Source organism: Pan troglodytes, chromosome 6 (genome assembly GCF_028858775.2).
Source record: "Pan troglodytes isolate AG18354 chromosome 6, NHGRI_mPanTro3-v2.0_pri, whole genome shotgun sequence".
Classification (NCBI taxonomy): domain Eukaryota; kingdom Metazoa; phylum Chordata; class Mammalia; order Primates; family Hominidae; genus Pan; species Pan troglodytes.
The window spans coordinates 144448141-144463933 of record NC_072404.2 but is presented as its reverse complement, the minus strand read 5'-3'; the positions used below and the strand labels follow the sequence as shown (position 1 = coordinate 144463933).

The following is a 15793-nucleotide window of genomic DNA, read 5'->3' as shown; positions in this document are numbered from 1 at the left end:
AGTTCTGTTGTTTTAAGGCACCCAGTTTGTGGTCATCTGCTACAGTGGCCCTAGGAAATAAGTACAAATGTCAAGTCCATTCAACAAGGGAAGAACTGTCTTTTCAAAAATGATGCTGAGACAACTGGGTATCTGCATGTAAAAGAAGGGAGTTGGACCCATACCTTACATCACACACAAAAATTCACTCAACATGGTTTCCAATACCTAACTGTAAGAATTAAAATCAGCCGGGTGTCATGGCTCATGCCTGTAATCCCAACACTTTGGGAGGCCGAGGTGGGCAGATCACCTGAGGTTGGGAGTTCGAGACCAGCCTGACCAATATGAAGAAACACCGTGTCTACTAAAAATACAAAATTAGCCAGGCGTGGTGGTGTATGCCTGTAATCCCAGCTACTTGGGAGGCTGAGGCAGGAGAATTGCTTGAACCCGGGAGACGGAGGTTGTGGTGAGCTGAGATCGTGCCATTGCACTCCAGCCTGGGCAACAAGAGTAAAACTCCGTCTCAAAAAAAAAAAAAAAAAAAAAAAAAAGAACTAAAATTATAAAACTTTCATAAGAAAACCCTATAGGTAAACCTTCGTGACCTTGGATTAGGCAATGGTTTCTTAAACATGACACCAGAAGCAAAAGCAAATAAAGAAAAAACAGATAAACTGGAATTTATCAAAATTAAAACTGTATTTTTTATTTAAAAAATTCTGTAGTCTGGGCACAGTGGCTCATGCCTGTAATCCCAGCACTTTGGGAGGCTGAGGTGGGTGGATCATGAGGTCAAGAGTTCAAGACCAGCCTGGCCAAGATGGTGAAACCCCGTCTCTACTAAAAATACAAAATTTACCTGGGTGCGGTGGCAGGCCCCTGTAATCCCAGCTACTCTGGAGGCTGAGGCAGAAGAATCGCTTGAACCTGGGCTGCAGAGGTTGCAGTGAGCCGAGATCTCGCCACTGCACTCCAGCCTGGGCGATAGAGTGAGACTCCGTTTCAAAAAAAAAAAATTATGCTGTAAGGGACACCATTAAGAAAGTGAAAGGATAAGCCACAGAATCGGAGAAAACATTTCCAAATCACTTATCTGATAAATGACTTATATCAAGAAAATACAAAAAGTAACTCCTAGGTCGGGCATGGTGGCTCATTCCTGTAATCCTAGGACTTTGGGAGGCCACGGTAGCCAGGTCACCTGAGGTCAGGAGCTCAAGACCAACCTGGGCAACATGGTGAAACTCCAGCTCTCCAAAAAAAGAAAAAGAAAAAAAAATACAAAAAATTAGCTGGACATGGTGGTGCACATTTGCGGTCCCAGCTACTCAGGAGGCTGAGGTGGGAGGATCTCTTGAACCTGAGATGTGGAGGCTGCAGTGAGCCGAGATGGTGCCACTGTACTCTAACCTGGGTGACAGAGTGAGACTCTGTCTCAAAAACAAAAACCAAAAAACAGAAAAACAAAAAACAAAGACAGATTTAAAAAAAAAGTAACCCCTACAACTCAACAATAAGAAGACAAATAACCCAATTTAAAAATGGGCAAACGATCTAAATAGACATTTATCCAAATAAGAGATAAAAATGGCCAAAAAGCAAACAAAAAGATGCTCATCATTAGTCACCAATAATCATCGAGGGGTGAATTTTATGGTTTTCGAGTTAGAGTTCGCATAAAAAGCAGCTGTGTAAAATAACATGTATGGAATTATATTTTTAGGACTATGACATGTAAAAATGTAATATACTTGACAATAACAGCACAAAGGAGGCAGGTGGGAGCAAAGCTATATGGGAGTGAAGAAATAACAGCAGATGGGAACTGAAATCCATAGGAAGAAATCAAGAGGAACAGGAAGGGTAAATAAGATTAATATAACTAACTCTATAAATATGTACTTGGTCTTCTTCTCTCAGGTTCTTTCAAAGTAATAATTATAGCCAGGTACAGTGGCTTATGCCTGTAATCCCAGGACTTTGGGAGGTCAAGATGGGCCAGGAGTTCGAGACCAGCCTGGGCAAAATAGTGAGACCTCGTCTCAATTAAAAAAAAAATTAAATAAAAATTAAAAAGTAATAATTATAACACCATACTGTTGGATTTATGATACAAAGAAGCAATATGTGTAACAATAATGTCACAAAAAGAGGGAGAAAGGAACACCACTATTTAAGAGTAAAGTTTATATATCTCACTGAACTATTTAAAATATAAATGCCTACGTATGCTGAATCAGAATTTCAGGGAAATGGCCAGACCTTTCTTAGCCCTTACAGTGCCTTTGTGTGAGTTCAAAAAAGCTTCCTTTTCTCCAATCAAAGGTAGTTCCATGCTAGGGCCAAAGTCTTAGCAAGGAAAGCGTGAGCTGGAACAACCCCCTCACCCTAGTGCAGTGAATAACCTATACAGCTGTCTGAGGGAGGTGGCCCCAGGCATGACCCACATATTTATTTTAAAATGGCTCCTCTAATAATTCTAATGGACAATGAGTGTTGAGAACTACTGGGTTAGGGAAGCATTCAAAAAGAATCTATTCTAAAGTATCAGAAAACTGATTAAATACGAGAGATAATTGTTAGAGAGGATTTAGAGGGAAGATTTTCAGGTTTTTTAATCCCAGGGACTGAGAAATTGGTAACAGAAATAGAGGAGATGGAAGGAAAAACCTGATTTGGAGGGAATGAATTCACTTTTAATTATTTTGATTTTGGGCCAGGCATGGTGGCTCATGCCTGTAATCCCAGCACTTTGGGAGGCCAAGGTGGGTGGATCACTTGAGGCCAGGAGTTCGAGACCAGCCAGCCCAACATGGCGAAACCCCGTCTCTACTAAAAATACAAAAACTATCTGGGTGTGGTGGTGGTGCACGTCTGTAATCCCAGCTACTCAGGAGGCTAAGGCACGAGAATTGCTTGAACCTGGGAGGCGGAGGTTGCAGTGAGCCGAGATTGGGCCATTGCACTCCAGCCTGGGCAACAAAGCAAGACTGTCTCAAAACAAAAACAAAGGCTGGGCATGGTGGCTCACGCTTGCAATCCCAGCACTTTGAGAGGCTGAGGCAGGCGGATCACGAGGTCAGGGGATTGAGACCATCCTGGCTAACACGGTGAAACCCCATCTCTACTAAAAATACAAAAAAATTAGCAGGGCGTGGTGGCGGGCGCCTGCAGTCCCAGCTACTTGGGAGGAGGAGGCAGGAGAATGGTGTGAACCTAGGAAGCGGAGCTTGCAGTGAGCCGAGATCGTGCCACTGCACTCCAGCCTGGGCGACAGAGCAAGACTCCATCTCAAAAACAAAAAACAAACAAACAAAAAAAACCAAAAAACAACAACAACAACAACAAAACAAAAAACAAACGAACAAATTATGTTGAATTTGAGGCCATGGCAAGATATTACATTGCAGTTGGAATGCCACACTGAGAACTGAAAGATAGATGGTTCTGAACTCAAAAACTTTGTATTTAGGAAGCACCACATAGCACAGTGATAATGAAAATAGATACCCCGTATAAAGAGCCTACTCAGTGCTTTACCCAGTGCTGGACAGTGTGTATAAATACGAGCAGCAGTTGGCATGAGGCTGATGGAAGATGGTCACTCATAAGCAATTATTTACCCTAAAAACACATGTGTTTGGCCAGTGACCTGGACTGGACTGGATGAAGGCCAGGGTCAGAAAGTGAAGTGTGACTGGGAGGATGGAGGTGGCCTGTAAGTGATGCCAGCAGGTGGCTGAGGAGGATGCCACCACTTGAGGTTCCAGGGCACCACCCTGGGACCTTGAAACAGGTGAGGCTCAGTATTATTGTGACAAATGGGTGATTAAAATGACAATGGCTTCCCAAGTTCCATGGCCAGCTGTCATGGGGTCTCATGTGGGACAAACCCCTTTCCGCCCCTCATCCCCACTACAGTGTGTCTGGCATTGACATTCACCAAAACCAGAAGCCTGAGTGTGTTTGTGTCTGGGTTCATTGGACTGGCCCTGGTTGATGAATTGGCTCAAGATTCAAAACTTTTGTGGTTTGGCCCATGGATACTTTCCTGCAGAAAAAAAAAAAGGCCAGAGCTTTGCACAGTGGCAGTATTGTAGCCAATGAGGTTTATCCAAGGCATGATTATTGCTAATTGAAACTCAAAAAAAGCTTGGGGGGAGAAAAAGGCCAGCATGAAGAAAAAGAGGAAGGTACAGAATGATTGGAATTGGCAGGTTATTGGAGGAGGGGCACACAGCAAGTCCCACCCCATAGCATAAAGGACACTTAACTGTATGGGCATACACACAGCTATAGTTGTCCCCATGGGCCTCAGTGCTGTGGACAGGCCCAGCCAGTCTCAGGGCTTGGCCAGACTGGTGAGCAGGTGTAGACAGGTAGCCAGCCTACATTTGTGCCATACCACAAGACTACCATTTCTGTAAGGCCACCTCCTAGGGCATCTGAGCTGGTTGATAGCATCATTATGCTCAAGCCACCCTGGAAGTTTGCGCATAGGTCAAATCCAGAGCCAGGAAGCCGAATGCCATGAAAGAGAGGCTCACTCTCTCCTTCCTTAGCTGAAATGGCAGATGATTGATGCCTGCTGGGGTCTTTTGTATTCCAAATGGTCCCATGAGGAATACAGCAGAATGGATTCTGTTTACGGTCTCTCTGACTACATGAGCGGCACAAACCATTTCAGAGTTTCTCAATAGGTCAGGAAAACAGAAATTGTTCTATGATTTTCCTTGCCTGCAAAGTATGAGGCTGGGAGGGTCAAAAAATGATGCCAACGAAGCAGGCTAGCATGAGACAGCAGAGGCTTTGGTGCAGTGTTGGGGAAGAGGAAGAAGACTGTGGACTTGGCCAGCACTGGGGGAGGATGGGAATGGCGCTGCAGGCTCAGAACTTTGGCTCCTCTGACTGTAAAAGCTGGAATTCACCTCTAGAAGGAGAAAGTTTCTTTGCAACACCAAGTTAGCCAAGCGGAACGAATGCGGAGCCCCTGCAAGCTCTTCCTTCTTGCCTGACTGGGAATCTCAGAGCTTGTGAGTTAGTTACTGAATAACTGGTAGCAGCAGCTGACGTGACCCAAAGGCCTTTCATAGAATCAGCAGTTTAAAGAACTGCAGCCAGACAGTGAGTCCAAGGTCAAAAGTTGGGAGAAACCAGATCCTGGGCTTCATTGCAGAGCTGCAGGGCAGGGAGAAACCAGTCCAACACATGTAATGCAGGAGCAAGTATATGAAGCAGAAGGGAAGAAAGGAATGTGTGCAGGATTGAAATCTGCCCTCAGCTCGGGCACAATGGCTCACGCCTGTAATCCCAGCACTTTGAGAGGCCAAGGCGGGCGGATCACCTGGGGTCAGGAGTTCAAGACCAGCCTGACCGACATGGAGAAACCCCGTCTCTACTAAAAATACAAAATTAGCTGGGTTTGGTGGTGCATACCTGTAATGCCAGCTAACTCAGGAAGCTGAGGCAGGAGAATCACTTGAACCCAGGAGGCGGAAGTTGCGGTGAGCTGAGATCGTGCCATTGCACTCCAGCCGGGGTAACAAGAGTGAAACTCCATCACAAAAAAAAAAAAAAAAGAAAGAAAAAAAAGAAATCTGCCCTCAGATTGTCTTGATGCAGTGGGTACTGAGCCATCACCTACCCAACTGAGCTGGACATGATGAGTTTTGTGCCTTTAGAGTGTCTATAAACATAGACCCTTGGAGTGGATCATGAGTTGTCATCCCCTAATTCCTCTTGTCTTCTACTTCTAACATGCCAAGAGGCATGTTACTAATGATATGGCTCCTTTGCAAAACCTCCCAAGGGGCCTGCCTTCCTCTCGCTATTCCCGTGGGCGGAGTTCGCTTAGCACTTAAGCACATCTATTTTTTCACTTAACTTGCTCCACTGAGAGTATTTCCATAGCTCTTTCTCTTCACTAGATTGTGATTTATTGAGGGTAGAGCCATTTCGTATTCAGTTGTATTTATGTTAGCAGGGCTCGACTCAGTATTGGGTGCCTAGGAAGTACTCAACAAACACCTAGCAAATGAAGGACTCATTGAACCCCAGTTTCAAGGCATACTTACATTAACCTGGCCCTCCTCTCCTTCTGCAGTCTCACCTCCCATTCACTCTTAGCTCCAGCCACTTCTTTCTACCTGAAGTTCCCAGCCAAGAACACAGCCCTTTGTGTCTACATCTTTGTGCTTTCTCTACTGCTCTCCCAACATTCTGAAATTCTCTTCTTCCCTCTCTTTGCTTTTGGACATGCAATTTCACCCTTACCTCTCCATCCACTGGACTGGGAGCTCCTTGAAGGCAGGACAGTGGGCTTATTTTTATTTCCCACAGAGCCGGTCTGGTGCCTAGCACTCAGCAGAGGCTCAATTGGTGTTTGCTCAGGGAAGGAATGAATTACTCTGGCTTTGACTGAAACTATGTTCTGGCCTCCATCAGGCAGCTCCGCATTATGTCTTAGTTAATTGCCATTTGTTTAGGAGGATTTGCTCAGGAAGGAGGAGATGAGTAACTAACCAGTGGGAAAAGTCAGTATTAAATGGGGCTTTGAGCAGGAGTAGTTTGAAAATTGTTGGCTTAATGAAGAGTGGCTAGCTACTTCCATTTCACCAGGTCCACACAGTTAATAGGGTGAAGCCATCTTGGATTTGTTATAGGGGATGTCCTGGCTCTCCCTTATTCCACAAGAGCCAAATGGGTTCAGGAAAGAGGTCAGTGTGGAGAGACATCTCCACCCCACTCTCTGTTCCTGCCCCAGCCCTGGAACAATGCCAGATATACACAAAATTATGAAGTGGATAAGGTTTGGCTTTGTCCGTGTCCTATTAATACTTGTATGTCTCTTTTCCCTCGTTGTCTCCTTCTAACTCTTTCCCAGTTTATAGACTAAATGTTTCTGATCTGTTTTCATCCCTCCAGGATGGAGGGAAGGGAATATAATATGATTAATCAGTAACCAGGGATGAAAAACTCTAACCCTCTCAGAGGCCAAGGGAAACAAGCCAAGTTGGCTGGGTAGGGACAAAGTGACCATGTCCTAGTGAAAGGGGCAGCTGCTTCCCTGCTCAGGTGGTTGGTTGTTCACAGGGACCATGGGCCCAGGGCTGCGTGATCTTGTGTCTTGCAAAATCGCCCTTGCTATGAGCCTTGACATTGCCAGGAAAAACTGTTAAAGACCAAGAAAAGGGCAAAAGAGATTATTGGGTGTCCTTTCAGTGGATTGTAGGGTGTAGTCTCACACATTCTCTAAGGATGATGTTACTCTATAGGAGCTTGTGCGGTCGACAGATTTTTTTTTTTTTTTTTGAGACAGAATCTTGCTCTGTCGCCCAGGCTGGAGTGCAGTGGCATGATCTCTGCTCACTGCAGCATTCGACTCCTGAGCTTAAGCGATTCTCCTGCCTGAGCCTCCCGAGTAGCTGGGATTACAGGCACCCACCACCACACTCTGCTAATTTTTGTATTTTTAGTAGAGACAGGGTTTCACCATGTTGGCCAGGCTGCTCTCAAACTCCTGACCTCAAGTGATCCATCCGCCTCGGCCTCCCAAAGTGCTGAGATTACAGGCGTGAGCCACTGCGCCCAGCCCCATGGATCTTGAGATGGGGAGATTGTTCCTGATTATACAGGTAGGCCCAGAGTAATTACAGGGGTCCTTATAAGTGAAAGAGGGAGGCAGAGAGTCAGAGTCAAAGGTGTGACCATGGAAGCAGAGAACCTGAGATGATGCAAAGTGAAAAGCACACAACCAAAACCATTACTGGCTTTGGAAATGGAGGAATAGGCCATGAGCCAAGGAATGTGAGTAGCCTCTAGAAGGTAGAAAAAGCAGCCAGGCACAGTGGCTCACAGCTGTAATCCCAGCACTTTGGGAGGCCAAGGCAGGCAGATCATCTGAGGTCAGGAGTTCAAGACCAGCCTGGCCAACATGGTGAAACCCTGTCTCTATTAAAATACAAAATGCAGGGCGTGGTGGCTCACGCCTGTAATCCTAGCCCTTTGGGAGGCTAAGGTGGGCAGATCACTTGAGGTCAGGAGTTCGAAAACAGCCTGGCCAACATGGTGAAACCCTGTCTCTACTAAAAATACAAAAAAAATTAGCTGGGTGTGATGGCGGGCACCTGTAATCCCAGCTGCTTGGGATGCTGAGGCTGGAGAATTGCTTGAACCCGAGAGGTGGAGGCTGCAGTGAGCTGAGATTGCGCCACTGTACTCCAGCCTGGGCAACAGAATGAGACTCCATCTCAAAAAAAAAAAAAATTAACCAAGACTGGTGACGCGTGCCTGTAATCCCAGCTACTCAGGAGGCTGAGGCAGGAGAATTGCTTGAACAGGGAGTTGCCCAAGATTGCGCCACTGCACTCCAGCCTGGGTGACAGAGAGAGACTCCCTCTCAAAAAAAAAAGGTAGAAAAAGTGAAGAAATGGGTTTCTCCTAGAGCCTCTGGAAGGAACACAGCCCCACCAACACCTTGATTTCAGCCAAGTAAACCCATTTAGGGCTTCTGTCCTCCAACTGTCAGATACTCCAACTGAACTGTAAGATAAATTTCTGTTGCTTTAAGCTATGGAGTTTATGGGTAATCTGCTACAGCAGCAATAGGAGGCCAGATTGTTTTATTGCCTTTAGGGTAGAAGTTAAGTTGTAGAAATTGGCAGCAATACAAATGCTTCTTGTCCATAGTAATGCAAATGATTTCTGTTCATAGAACTTTAAAAATACTTTGTCCAGCCGGGCGCAGTGGTTCATGCCTATAATCCTAGCACTTTGGGAGGCCGAGGCAGGCAGATCGCTTGAGCTCAGGAGTTTGAGATCAGCCTGAGCAACATGGTGAAACCTGATGTCTACAAAAAATACAAAAAAAATAGCCTGGCATGGTGGCGCATGTTTGTAATCCCAACTACTCAAGAGACTGAGGCAGGAGGATTGCTTGAACTCGGGAGGTCGAGGCTGCCGTGAGCTGAGATGATGCCACTGCACTCCAGCCTGGGTGACAGAGTGAGAGCTTGTCTCAAAAAACAAACAAACAAAAAAACCTTGTCCCGTGGAGAATATAAACCTCTGTAGGTAAAATTCTCATTAGAATTTGTTTCAACATCTTATTGGTTCCTTTATTAATTGAGTTGAATAAAATATTTGATGCATGTTAATTTGATATTTGTGTAAGTTCATGTTATCAACTTTTTTTTAAAAAAAAAACTCTACTTTAACAATGATACGTTCATATTCTGCACCCCTGTGCCTTTGAATTTAAGCTGTAGTCATACTTTTGAATCCACTGTGACATCACTCACTAATTTGATTTCTATTTTTCAAGCAGTTAATTATCACACATTTCAAGAAGGCATGTGCTAGCAAGGCCTGCAGTTGGAATCCCAATGGGAAGGTGTTATATTTACCAAGATTTTGGTTACGATGAGCTACTGCATTTGGACTTGAGAAAGTGTCAAACAGTATATTTTTTCAACAGCTAAAGCCTTAAGGAGTATTTTCTACTGAGCCAATAGATATGCATTTTAACACTTTTTTTCCTGATAGTGATAGTTCATACTAATATCTACCATGTTACTGCTGAACATATTTATCAACAGGGAGTGGGAAGATCAAAAGCACTATGTGCATGAGTAACTAACTAGTCAGCCTTGCAAATCGCTGCCAACATGGGGCAGGGCTGGGTGGTGCATGAACCAGCAGCTAAGCGATGGAGGGGGAAGGACGGAGGCTTGCTCCAAGCAGCTTGCAGCAGGTGCAGTGAGACATAGTAAATGCTGCTGCTGCTACAAAATGCAGAGGCCGGCCTCATAGTTGGGACACCGAGGCTCAGAGATGTGAAGTGGCTTACTCGGGGTCTCACTGAGAGTGAATGACTGAGTGCCAAACCCAGGTCTTTCTCAGCCAAACCTCGGCTTTTTGGTTACATTGCATATTTCAGGCTGGAAATATGCTGGACAGTGCTTGTAGTGTAGTGTTGTCAGTAGGAGAAGTACCACCTCAAGGAGCTGTGGGTTGTCACAATGATTGCGGGACCCTACCACCCTTTAGGGGGCATGGGGCCAGGGTTGCTATGTTGTTCTGCAATGAATGTGACAATCCTGTAAAATAAAGACTTGTCCAGCTTTCGAATGTATCCTCAGATATTCATGTAGGTGAAAAACTGTCCATAATTATCTGAGCCTAAAACTCAGATAATGATTTAAAAAACATGTCAAAAATTAACACAGTTAATTTCCCTGGAATACAACTACCATATAAAAGATTATTGTACTTTGTTTCATTCACAGTTTTACCTAGAGCTGTTCACCAATGTGGAAAATTATGTCAGGGACAGCAGAGACAGTCTGTTTGTAGAGGAAATTATCTAGCATTCCATTACATGTTCTAATACAGCTGTGCCCAGAATTTATTATTGTTTTCCTTATATTTAGTTATTAATTATTCTATTTGTAATCATTGTAATTATTATTTTAATTTGAGACAGAGTCTCGCTCTGTTGCCCACGCTGGAGTGCAATGGTGTGATCACGGCTCACTGCAGCCTCAACCTCCCAGGCCCAAGCAATCCTGAATGATCCTCCCGCTTCAGCCTCCCAAGTAACTGGGACCATAGGCATGTGCCACCACACCTGGCTATTTTTTTTTTTTTAATTTTTGTAGAGACAGGGTCTTCCTATGTTGCTCAGGCTGTTCTTGAACTCCTGGGCTCAAGCGATCTTCCCACCCTGGCCTCCCAAAGTTCTGGGATTACAGGCATGAGTTACTGTGCCGGGCCAGTAATTATTTATTATAAATTACTATCCTTTTATTTCTCCTTTATATCATAGAGGCAATATATTGATTATCTTTTTTTTTTTTTTTAGAGATAGGGTCTCACTATGTTGCCCAGGCTGGAGGGCAGTGGCTATTCACAGGTATGAGCATGGCATATTACAGCCTCAAACTCCAGGGACTCAAGCAGATCCTCTTGCCTCAGCCTCCTGAGTAGCTGGGACTACAGGTGGGCACCACCGTGCTTGGCTTGATTATCTTTTGAAATTAAATTTAATTTCATTGTAGTAAAGGGGATGATATAAAATATTTATTATAAAGGTGGAGGAATTCAATGGAGTTGAGAACTATTATGGTGAAAAGAGTATTTGGTCAGGAAGTTGCAAAACGTTGAGAATCTTGGTTCTGCCACTTATTTCGAGCATGTCACAACCCCTCCAAGATGGCTTCCTTCTAGGTAAAACATAACCTCAGTCTTCTACTTTCCAGAGTACTTGCTGTATTAGCTAAATGAGATCATGCAAATACCGTACAGGTGTAAGGATTATCTCTCTATGTCGCTCATGAATAGAACTTGCTTGTTTGGGATTAAACTGAATTCTTAACAATGCTCTTATCACATTCATGGTGGATAAATTCAGACTTTAAATTGTTTGCCTAAAAGCCTTAAATAGGCACTTGACAAAAGAAGATATCCAAACCAAATGGCTGATAAGTTCCTGGAAAGGTGCTTTAGTTATTAGGGAAATGTAAATTAAAAGAACAAGGCAATAAATACTATTACTCACATACCACGATAACTAAATGAAAAATAACATACCAATTGTTGTAAAGAACATGAAACTCTCATATATTGCTGATGGGAATGTAAATTAGTACAACACTTTGGAAAGCTGGCAGTATCAGTGAAAGCAATCCTATGACCCAGCAATTTCACTCTTAGTTATGAAGCCAACAGAAATGTATGCATATATTTCCCAAAAACTAAATACAAGAATGGGCTGTGATCGGCAGACCTGTGATCTGTAGGTACTTGGAGATCCGTAGGGAGAACACCAGGACACCCTAGAAGCTGGGAAATGAGTCTGTTGACTTTCAGGGATGTGGCTGTATTCTCTCCAGAGGAGTGGGGATGCCTGGACCCTGCACAGCAGAATTTGTATAGGGATGTGATGTTAGAGAACTACAGAAACCTGGCCTCCCTGGGTTTTGCTATATCTAAGTCAGACGTGATCACCTGCCTGGAGCAAAGGAAAGAGCCCTGGAATGTGAAGAGACAGGAGCCAGGAGCCAAACAACCAGTTATGTCTTCTCATTTCACTCAAGACCTTTTGCCAGAGCAGGGCATAACAATTCATTCCAGGCCGGGCGCGGTGGCTCACACCTGTAATCCCAGCACTTTGGGAGGCTAAGGCGGGCAGATCATGAGGTCAGGAGTTTGAGACCAGCCAGTTCAAGACCAGCCTGTTCAAGACCAGCCTGGCCAACATGGTGAAAATCTGTACTAAAAATACAAAAATTAGCTGGGTATGGTGGTGCGCACCTGTAATCCTGCTACTCAGGAGGCTGAGGCAGGAGAATTGCTTCAACCCAGGAGACGGAGGTTGCAGTGAGTGGAGATTGCACCACGACACTCCAGACTGGGCAACAGAGCAAGACTCCGTCTTGGAAAAAAAAAAAAGATTCATTCCAGAAAGTGATACTGAGAAGATATGGAAGCTGTAGCCTTGAGAATTTACATTTAAGGAAAGACAGGAAAAGTTTGGGTGGACATCATTCATATACACTTTTCCACGGAAGATTAAGAACTCTGAAATGTAAGAGGCATGAAGAAAATCTAGGTGGACAGGCCATTTGTGGTTTACTTTTAGGTTATGTAAGTGATGCATGAGAGACAGGGTTTTACAATGTTGCCTAGGCTGGTCTTGAACTCCCGGTCTCAAGTGATCCTCCTGCCTTGGCCTCCCATAGTGTTGGGATTTCAAGCGTGAGCCACTGTGCCTGGCCTATTTCTCACTTTCATATATGATCTCTTCCTTTATTTTCATGGGTGCAGTTCACAGTCTACAGTTTTTATTCTTAGTTACCTAACTATAGCCAAGTCCTTGGTCATTCTCTCTAGAAAATTCTCAGAGACTGTGGAAGCTTTTGTTTTTGTTTTGTTTGTTTTGTAGCAATGGGGTCTCACTATGTTGCCCAGGCCGGTCTCAAAATCCTGGACTTGAGCCATCCTCCCGCCTCAGCCTCCCAAAGTGCTGGAATTACAGGTGTGAGCCACTGTGCCTGGTCTGCGGAAGCTTGTGGTTTGAAACATTTCTTCAGTGATTTTGGATGCAAACTTTATTCTGTGTTCAGAGTGGCCAGAAATGGAACTGTTACCACTTCCTGCCTCTGTAGTTTCTTCCACGCCATCACCATCAGCACTAGAAACTCCAGGTGCACGAAGAGTCAAAGTCCTAAAGCACTTCAGTGACTTCTGTGTTGTATGCCGTGTGTTAAACATGCTGGTAATCATCAGAGTTTGTATGCTTAGGACTAACTAGTGGAACAACAAAAACACCACAAGAACTATATATTTTTGATAATTTCAGCTAAGGTTATGACAAAGACACAGACTCAGTATTTGGAATACAGCTATCCTTTCTTTTTTTTTCTGAGACTCGCTCTGTTGCCCAGGCTGGAGTGCAATGGCATGATCTCGGCTCACTGCAACCTCCACCTGCAGGGTTCAAGCGATTCTCCTGCCTCAGCCTCCTGAGTAGCTGGGATAACAGGCACGTGCCACCACGCCCGGCTAATTTTTGTCCTTTTAGTAGAGACAGGGTTTTGCCATGTTGACCAGGCTGGTCTCGAACTCCTGACCTCAGGTATTCCATCCACCTCGGCCTCCGAAAGAGCTGGGATTACAGGCGTGAGCCAACCGTGCCCAGCCTACTGCTATCCTTTCATAATGTGTTCCAAAATTTTATTTACTTTTTTTGGCCAGGCATAGTGGCTCACACCTCTAATCCCAGCACTTTGGGAGGCCGAGGCGAGGGGAATGCTTGAGCCCAGGAATTCAAGACCCAGCCAGTACAACATAGTGAGATCCTGTCTCTACACACACCCTCCAAACAGGCAGGCATGATGGTGCATGCCTCTAGTTCCACCTAGCTGGGAGACTGAGGTGGGAGGATCGCTTGAGTACAGGAGGTAGAGACTGCAGTGAGCCATAATTTCACCACTGCACTCCAACCTGGGTGACAGAGTGAGACCCTGTCTCAAGGAAAAAAAAAAAAAAAAAAAAATATATATATATATATATATATATATATATATATATGTAGGTATATATAGGTAGATATATATTGATATATAATTTATTTACTTTTTAAATTGTCAGATAAAATTTTATGCGTTTATCATTTACAACATGTTTTGAAGTATATATACATTGTTGAATGCTTAATTCTAGCCAATTAAGTGCTTTTCCTCACAGAGTTATGATTTTTGTAGTGACAGCACTTAACATCAAGTGTCTTAGCATTCTTCAAAGATAGAATATATCATCATTAACTACAGTCATCATGCTGTGTGACAGATCTCTTGAGCTTATTCCTTCTATCTAACTGTAATTAGGTGTGCTTTGACAGACATCTCCCCAAACCTTCTCCCTGTAAAACCCCAGCCTCTGGTAACCACCATTCTGCTCTCTGATTCAATGAGGTCAACTTGTTTAGATTCCACATATGAGTGAGATTATGAGGTATTTGTTTTTCTGTGTCTGGCTTATTTCAATTAACATAGTGTCCTCCAGGTTCATCCACATGATTGAAAATGACAAGATTTTCTTTTCTTATGGCTGAATAATACTCCATTGTGTATATACACCACATTTTCTTTATCCATTCATTTGATTATGGACATTTTTAGGTTGATTTTTTATCTTGGCTATCATCAATAGTGCTGCAATAAACATGGAAGTTCAGTAAATAAATAGGATTCATAATGCCTGTTGTTTTCTTATATCCATATATATAAATCATGTTTCTAGGTATATAAATGTCCCATTAATCCCTTTGATCACTCTAGAAAATGCTGTTTTTTCATGAATACAAGAATGCTCAAAGAAGCACTCTTATAATAGCCCTAAACTATAAATATCCAAAATGTCTACCATGAATAAAATGGATACATTGTGGTATATTTCTACAATGGCATACTAGCACAATAGGAAAGAATGGTGTGCAACAACATAGATTAATTCACAGTGCTCAGCAAAAGGCATATATGTGAGTACATATTGTGTGATTCCTTCTATATGAAATTCAAAAGCAGATAAAATTAATCTATGATGTTAAAAATCATAATAGGAGTTACAGTGGGGGTGATTTGTGACTGGGAGGAACATGAAGGGGGGCATTAGGGAATGCTGGTAATGTTCTCTTTTTTGATCTGGAGGCTTAGTTACACAGGTGTACTCTGTGAAAATTATTTGAATGGTACATTTATGATTTGTGCATTTTTCAATTTTTGTTATAATTTGATTAATTTTTTTTTTTTTTGAGATGGAGTCTTGCTCTGTCACCCAGTCTGGAGTGCAGTGGCGCAATCTCTACCTGGTGCAACCTCCGCCTCCCGGGTTTAAGCGATTTTCCTGCCTCAGCCTCTTGAGTAGCTGGGACTACAGGTGCACGCCACCATGCCCGGCTAATTTTTGTGTTTTTGGTAGAGATGGGGTTTCACCATGTTGGCCGGGCTGGTCTGGGACTCCTGACTTCAAGTGATCCACTCGCCTCAGCCTCCCAAAGTGCTGGGATTACAGGCCTGAACCACCACAGCCAGCCCATAATTTGATTATTATTTTTTTAAGTTAATTAACTAGCTGGGTGTGGTGGTACATGCCTGTAATCCCAGCTATTTGGGAGGCTGAGGCAAGAGAATCACTTGAACCCTGGAGGCAGCGTTTGCAGTGAGCCAAGATCAGCACCACTGCACTCCCACCTGGGTGACAGAGTAAGACTCCATCTCAAAAAAATAGGCCTGGCGCGGTGGCTCAT

At 43.8% G+C, this 15793-nt stretch overlaps 1 non-coding gene and 1 pseudogene across 1 annotated transcript; both read left to right on the top strand.

Annotated features, from left to right (window-relative positions):
- Positions 1 to 4059: 4059 nt before the first annotated feature.
- On the top strand, positions 4060 to 4206 carry LOC112209970 (U4 spliceosomal RNA). Its single transcript, XR_002944941.1, has one exon. It is a non-coding gene; the product is annotated as a U4 spliceosomal RNA (small nuclear RNA).
- Positions 4207 to 11833: 7627 nt separating this feature from the next.
- Positions 11834 to 15520, top strand: LOC112209808 (zinc finger protein 195-like; annotated as a pseudogene).
- The last annotated feature ends 273 nt before the right edge of the window (positions 15521 to 15793 follow it).